Here is an 8403-nt window from a genome sequence, read left to right on the forward strand (position 1 = left end):
GCTGAACACAGCCGTAAACTTGCCTCGACCCTCAGACTTATCGTTTTCATAACCCTAACCCTAAGTTGAGCCCTAAAACGTAATTGAAGCCATAGGAACTTTTGAAAACATGTGATTACTCATTTAAAATTGTGGAAAAACTAAGTCAAGACTGTGAATTCCATAATACAAATGCTAAAAAACATATTTGAGGCCTTAAAAAAAAATGTTTTCCCTGAAAAAATATGTATATATTCCATATCTTGTTATGGTCATAGGTACCTATACTAGTATATACAAAATTTTTGGCTCGTCCAAAATCAAAAAAGAACCAATATCCTAACCTTTCTTTAACCTGCTGAACACAGCCGTAAACTTGCCTCGACCCTCAGACTTATCGTTTTCATAACCCTAACCCTAAGTTGAGCCCTAAAACGTAATTGAAGCCATAGGAACTTTTGAAAACATGTGATTACTCATTTAAAATTGTGGAAAAACTAAGTCAAGACTGTGAATTCCATAGTACAAATGCTAAACAATATATTTGAGGCCTTAAAAAAAAAAACGTATTTATTGCATATCTTGTTATGGTCTAGCTACCTATACTAGTATATACAAAATTTTTGGCTCGTCCAAAATCAAAAAAGAACCAATGTCCTAACCTTTCTTTAACCTGCTGAACACAGCCGTAAACTTGCCTCGACCCTCAGACTTATCGTTTTCATAACCCTAACCCTAAGTTGAGCCCTAAAACGTAATTGAAGCCATAGGAACTTTTGAAAACATGTGATTACTCATTTAAAATTGTGGAAAAACTAAGTCAAGAATGTGAATTCCATAGTACAAATGCTAAAAAATATATTTGAGGCCTTAAAAAAAAAAAAGTATATATTGCATATCTTGTTATGGTCTAGCTACCTATACTAGTATATACAAAATTTTTGGCTCGTCCAAAATCAAAAAAGAACCAATGTCCTAACCTTTCTTTAACCTGCTGAACACAGCCGTAAACTTGCCTCGACCCTCAGACTTATCGTTTTCATAACCCTAACCCTAAGTTGAGCCCTAAAACGTAATTGAAGCCATAGGAACTTTTGAAAACATGTGATTACTCATTTAAAATTGTGGAAAAACTAAGTCAAGACTGTGAATTCCATAATACAAATGCTAAAAAACATATTTGAGGCCTTAAAAAAAAAAATGTTTTCCCTGAAAAAATATGTATATATTCCATATCTTGCTATGGTCATAGGTACCTATACTAGTATATACAAAATTTTTGGCTCGTCCAAAATCAAAAAAGAACCAATGTCCTAACCTTTCTTTAACCTGCTGAACACAGCCGTAAACTTGCCTCGACCCTCAGACTTATCGTTTTCATAACCCTAACCCTAAGTTGAGCCCTAAAAACGTAATTGAAGCCATAGGAACTTTTGAAAACATGTGATTACTCATTTAAAATATGTGGAAAAACTAAGTCAAGACTGTGAATTCATAGTACAAATGCTAAAAAAATATTTGAGGCCTTAAAAAAAAAAAATATATTCCATATCTTGTTATGGTATAGGTACCTATACTAGTATATACAAAATTTTGGCTCGTCCAAAATCAAAAAAGAACCAATGTCCTAACCTTTCTTTAACCTGCTGAACACAGCCGTAAACTTGCCTCGACCCTCAGACTTATCGTTTTCATAACCCTAACCCTAAGTTGAGCCCTAAAACGTAATTGAAGCCATAGGAACTTTTGAAACATGTGATTACTCATTTAAAATTGTGGAAAAACTAAGTCAAGACTGTGAATTCCATAATACAAATGCTAAAAACCATATTTGAGGCCTTAAAAAAAAAATGTTTTCCCTGAAAAAATATGTATATATTCCATATCTTGTTTATGGTCATAGGTACCTATACTAGTATATACAAATTTTTGGCTGTCCAAAATCAAAAAAAGAACCAATGTCCTAACCTTTCTTTAACCTGCTGAACACAGCCGTAAACTTGCCTCGACCCTCAGACTTATCGTTTTCATAACCCTAACCCTAAGTTGAGCCCTAAAACGTAATTGAAGCCATAGGAACTTTTGAAAACATGTGATTACTCATTTAAAATTGTGGAAAAACTAAGTCAAGACTGTGAATTCCATAATACAAATGCTAAAAAACATATTTGAGGCCTTAAAAAAAAAAAGTGTTTTCCCTGAAAAAATATGTATATATTCCATATCTTGCTATGGTCATAGGTACCTATACTAGTATATACAAAATTTTTGGCTCGTCCAAAATCAAAAAAGAACCAATGTCCTAACCTTTCTTTAACCTGCTGAACACAGCCGTAAACTTGCCTCGACCCTCAGACTTATCGTTTTCATAACCCTAACCCTAAGTTGAGCCCTAAAACGTAATTGAAGCATAGGAACTTTTGAAAACATGTGATTACTCATTTAAAAATTGTGGAAAAACTAAGTCAAGACTGTGAATTCCATAGTACAAATGCTAAAAAATATATTTGAGGCCTTAAAAAAAAAAAACTGAAAATAATATATTCCATATCTTGTTATGGTCATAGGTACCTATACTAGTATATACAAAATTTTTGGCTCGTCCAAAATCAAAAAAGAACCAATGTCCCAACCTTTCTTTAACCTGCTGAACACAGCCGTAAACTTGCCTCGACCCTCAGACTTATCGTTTTCATAACCCTAACCCTAAGTTGAGCCCTAAAACTTAATTGAAGCCATAGGAACTTTTGAAAACATGTGATTACTCATTTAAAATTGTGGAAAAACTAAGTCAAGACTGTGAATTCCATAGTACAAATGCTAAAAAACATATTTGAGGCCTTAAAAAAAAAATGTTTTCCCTGAAAAAATATGTATATATTCCATATCTTGTTATGGTCATAGGTACCTATACTAGTATATACAAAATTTTTGGCTTGTCCAAAATCAAAAAAGAACCAATGTCCTAACCTTTCTTTAACCTGCTGAACACAGCCGTAAACTTGCCTCGACCCTCAGACTTATCGTTTTCATAACCCTAACCCTAAGTTGAGCCCTAAAACGTAATTGAAGCCATAGGAACTTTTGAAAACATGTGATTACTCATTTAAAATTGTGGAAAAACTAAGTCAAGACTGTGAATTCCATAATACAAATGCTAAAAAACATATTTGAGGCCTTAAAAAAAAAATGTTTTCCCTGAAAAAATATGTATATATTCCATATCTTGTTATGGTCATAGGTACCTATACTAGTATATACAAAATTTTTGGCTCGTCCAAAATCAAAAAAGAACCAATGTCCTAACCTTTCTTTAACCTGCTGAACACAGCCGTAAACTTGCCTCGACCCTCAGACTTATCGTTTTCATAACCCTAACCCTAAGTTGAGCCCTAAAACGTAATTGAAGCCATAGGAACTTTTGAAAACATGTGATTACTCATTTAAAATTGTGGAAAAACTAAGTCAAGACTGTGAATTCCATAATACAAATGCTAAAAAACATATTTGAGGCCTTAAAAAAAAAAATGTTTTCCCTGAAAAATATGTATATATTCCATATCTTGTTATGGTCATAGGTACCTATACTAGTATATACAAAATTTTTGGCTTGTCCAAAATCAAAAAAGAACCAATGTCCTAACCTTTCTTAACTGCTGAACACAGCCGTAAACTTGCCTCGACCCTCAGACTTATCGTTTTCATAACCCTAACCCTAAGTTGAGCCCTAAAATGTAATTGAAGCCATAGGAACTTTTGAAAACATGTGATTACTCATTTAAAATTGTGGAAAAACTAAGTCAAGACTGTGAATTCCATAATACAAATGCTAAAAAACATATTTGAGGCCTTAAAAAAAAAAAGTTTTCCCTGAAAAAATATGTATATATTCCATATCTTGTTATGGTCATAGGTACCTATACTAGTATATACAAAATTTTTGGCTTGTCCAAAATCAAAAAAGAACCAATGTCCTAACCTTTCTTTAACCTGCTGAACACAGCCGTAAACTTGCCTCGACCCTCAGACTTATCGTTTTCATAACCCTAACCCTAAGTTGAGCCCTAAAATGTAATTGAAGCCATAGGAACTTTTGAAAACATGTGATTACTCATTTAAAATTGTGGAAAAACTAAGTCAAGACTGTGAATTCAAGTACAAATGCTAAAAAATATATTGAGGCCTTAAAAAAAAAATTTTCCCTGAAAAATATGTATATATTCCATATCTTGTTATGGTCATAGGTACCTATACTAGTATATACAAAATTTTTGGCTGTCCAAAATCAAAAAAGAACCAATGTCCTAACCTTTCTTAACCTGCTGAACACAGCCGTAAACTTGCCTCGACCCTCAGACTTATCGTTTTCATAACCCTAACCCTAAGTTGAGCCCTAAACGTAATTGAAGCCATAGGAACTTTGAAAACATGTGATTACTCATTTAAAATTGTGGAAAAACTAAGTCAAGACTGTGATTCATATACAAATGCTAAAAATATTTGAGGCCTTAAAAAAAAAAAAAATATTATATTCCATATCTTGTTATGGTCATAGGTACCTATACTAGTATATACAAATTTTTGGCTCGTCCAAAATCAAAAAAGAACCAATGTCCTAACCTTCTTTAACCTGCTGAACACAGCCGTAAACTTGCCTCGACCCTCAGACTTATCGTTTTCATAACCCTAACCCTAAGTTGAGCCCTAAAACGTAATTGAAGCCATAGGAACTTTTGAAAACATGTGATTACTCATTTAAAATTGTGGAAAAACTAAGTCAAGACTGTGAATTCCATATACAAATGCTAAAAAAATATTTGAGGCCTTAAAAAAAAAAAAGTATATATTCATATCTTGTTATGGTCATAGGTACCTATACTAGTATATACAAATTTTTGGCTGTCCAAAATCAAAAAAGAACCAATGTCCTAACCTTTCTTTAACCTGCTGAACACAGCCGTAAACTTGCCTCGACCCTCAGACTTATCGTTTTCATAACCCTAACCTAAGTTGAGCCCTAAACGTAATTGAAGCCATAGGAACTTTTGAAAACATGTGATTACTCATTTAAAATTGTGGAAAAACTAAGTCAAGACTGTGAATTCCATAGTACAAATGCTAAAAAATATATTTGAGGCCTTAAAAAAAAATGTTTTCCCGAAAAATATGTATATATTCCATATCTTGTATGGTCATAGGTACCTATACTAGTATATACAAAATTTTGGCTCGTCCAAAATCAAAAAAGAACCAATGTCCTAACCTTTCTTTAACCTGCTGAACACAGCCGTAAACTTGCCTCGACCCTCAGACTTATCGTTTTCATAACCCTAACCCTAAGTTGAGCCCTAAAACGTAATTGAAGCCATAGGAACTTTTGAAAACATGTGATTACTCATTTAAAATTGTGGAAAAACTAAGTCAAGACTGTGAATTCCATATACAAATGCTAAAAATATATTGAGGCCTTAAAAAAAAAAATGTTTTCCTGAAAAATATGTATATATTCCATATCTTGTTATGGTCATAGGTACCTATACTAGTATATACAAAATTTTTGGCTCGTCCAAAATCAAAAAAGAACCAATGTCCTAACCTTTCTTTAACCTGCTGAACACAGCCGTAAACTTGCCTCGACCCTCAGACTTATCGTTTTCATAACCCTAACCCTAAGTTGAGCCCTAAAACGTAATTGAAGCCATAGGAACTTTTGAAAACATGTGATTACTCATTTAAAATTGTGGAAAAACTAAGTCAAGACTGTGAATTCCATAGCACAAATGCTAAAAAATATATTTGAGGCCTTAATGTGCCAAAATAACTCCACAAGGCAAGACTTAAAAATGTCCAGTTCGGTGAAAGCTTGCTCGAGACAGGCTATTTGAAACTCATTTCCTGTCATTTTCTTCGGTCTGCATTTCAAAAGCACACACACACACACACACACACACAGTGCAATGGTTTGATGGTTATAGCATGGATTAATGAAACAGGAAGTATTCTAGAACCATCTAACATCTTTAATTTTGTTCCAGTCTACTGAAAAAATCAGTAGTAATTTAATATCTTAAAGATAGGATACTCTCAGTCTGAGCACAATACAATACATGTTGCCATTCTGTGGTTACTCTTATCCACAGAAACCTGCACAGATTAATTTTCTAACTCAATTTTCTAACGCATATTTTACTGAAGCAATCCAGGTCAATTACTTTAATTACACCAACACAGTGCCCCAGCTTAGAACCAAACACACAACTTTAAAGTTACTGGCCGACTTCCCTCACCATTATACTGCACTTCCACCCTTGACCTTTGATCATGTACATAATACGTAAGCGAGTGTTCTTTTTAACATTTCCTCCTCAGCGATTCACGTCACTTTATTTGACGACTGAGCGCACTGCTCTGTGAGAGATAAAAATGCACTGTTAACAGCGATTCAAAGAAGCTAATGGGAAAGGTACATTTTGCTGTGTCAAGTCCCTGCTATGTCCAGGGCCTTTGTCTCTCACTCTTGTACGCTTGTAAAAAGGCCCTTTTGTGCTAAATGGATAAGAGAGCTGTAGACTTCTCAAACTCAGCACTCTTTCTCAGTGGCACGGGGTCTTTCATCTGGACAAATTGCCCGCACAGCCCTCTTGTCTTCACTGAGGTGTGAGAAAGAAATGGCTCCCGCTCTTGCCGGACGTCTCTTTCAGATAGGCGGCTAACCGGTGGAGACGAGTGAATGCTGAATGCTTACAGCTCCACCGAAGTGACTGACACAGCCCCTCGTGCAGAGTCAGACGTCTGGTGTGTGTGCATCCACGTGCTGCAGCTGATGGAGACTGCCTTGCGTGTGCTTTGCACTGGTTGGCGCTGCAAAAAAACTGTGATGACAAAAAGAGCAATGCAATGCTTTCACATAAACTGTAAGGTATTAAAGTACAGGACAGGTGATGAAGAAATGCCAACGGTTGAGTCACTTGCTGCACACTTCTGATGGCTCCTGAAGAGGACATGAAATGTGACCAGCGCTCGCTCTCTGCGAGAGATAAATTGGCGCTGGAGGGCTCTTCAGTTGCTGACTGTTCTCCGACCTCCAGCTCTCTACCGCTTTCATTAAAGTCTGAGGGCCCACAGGCTGGCGTCTGCATGGCCTGACAGCTCGCAAGAGGCCGCCGCTTAATTAATATCCTCAGTCACAAAGGGGAACCAATCAGGGGGCCAGAATCGATGAAAGCACATTCAAACGACACAAAGAAAAGATGATTTTTTAAAATCCCTTTGTCTACCAATGGCATTTATACAGACCCCAAGGAAAAAGACTACCTTTCATACAAAGCCTTACATCATGCACAAGTTCTCAGTTCACTTACACTGGTACTGTCTCTCTCTATATTGAATTATACCTGACCGTTATTGGACTGGTATACCTTTTCAACGTTTAACCCTTTAAGGTGTGAGATCACAAATATGTGATTACAGTGTTCCAAACTGAACATTCTAATGGTGACGTCACAATCACTGCTGGTGACTGAAAGCAGTGGAGTTCTAGAACACTGACTTAGAATTTTGAAAAAGCATTGCAAAAAGCCTCCTCTTCAAAGGGTTCATTCAGTTAGGTGACTGGTGACACAAACCAGGCCGAAGTGTAGCGGGCAGGCAGAGCTGTGGTTGTAACGTGTGCTCCACCCTGTAGTCCAGATGGCCCGAGCTGCCTGCCGAGCAGAAGCCGCGGACATTCCGTGGGCGGGAACGCGCTGACTCCGAGCCGCGGTGGGAAGACCGGAGGCCGGGCTGCGTGCGGATTTGGGAGGAGGAGACGGGCGGGCGGCGCGGGCCGGGCACGACCCTGCCGGTGTCGGAGGAGGAGTTCCTGAGAGACATGCTGTCCAGCAGGCCCCGGTTTCGGAGCCGGGCCCAACGCAAGCCCGTGGGGTACTGGGAGAGCGCCGCCGCGGCGCTGCCCGCGTACCGGGGTCCCTGGGGGCCCGGCCTGCTCGGCGCCGAGCGCGATGGCGGGTGAGGAGGCCCGCGGAGGAAGCCCCGAGCGCTTTCGTTCCCGGCTGGGCACGTTCTGCTCTGCTGCGCTCTCTGAGACGTGTGATTTTCCCGCTTGCCTGATTGACGCTGGTTTGACTGATATCCCCTCCTTACAGGGACAAGCGTTCAGCCGAAGCTGCTTCCGTTCGTGTGGCCGCGTAAAGCTGGGACACAAGGAAGCAGGGAAACTTCTCTCTGGAAGCAGAAGGCCTTGAGGTCCTTTTTTTTTTTTTTGCTGTGGTCCTATATATTCCTGGATTTATAGGAACCACTGGCGTGGTTCGAAATGCAATCCATCTTCTCTAGAATTTGGTCAAAATCAAGAGAGAAGCTTCACTTGACAAATTGTTCATTGTGCACCATGGAAAATGACATTTAGTAAATAAATCAAGGACC

This window comes from Anguilla rostrata, chromosome 5 (assembly GCF_018555375.3).
Source record: "Anguilla rostrata isolate EN2019 chromosome 5, ASM1855537v3, whole genome shotgun sequence".
NCBI classification, from domain to species: domain Eukaryota; kingdom Metazoa; phylum Chordata; class Actinopteri; order Anguilliformes; family Anguillidae; genus Anguilla; species Anguilla rostrata.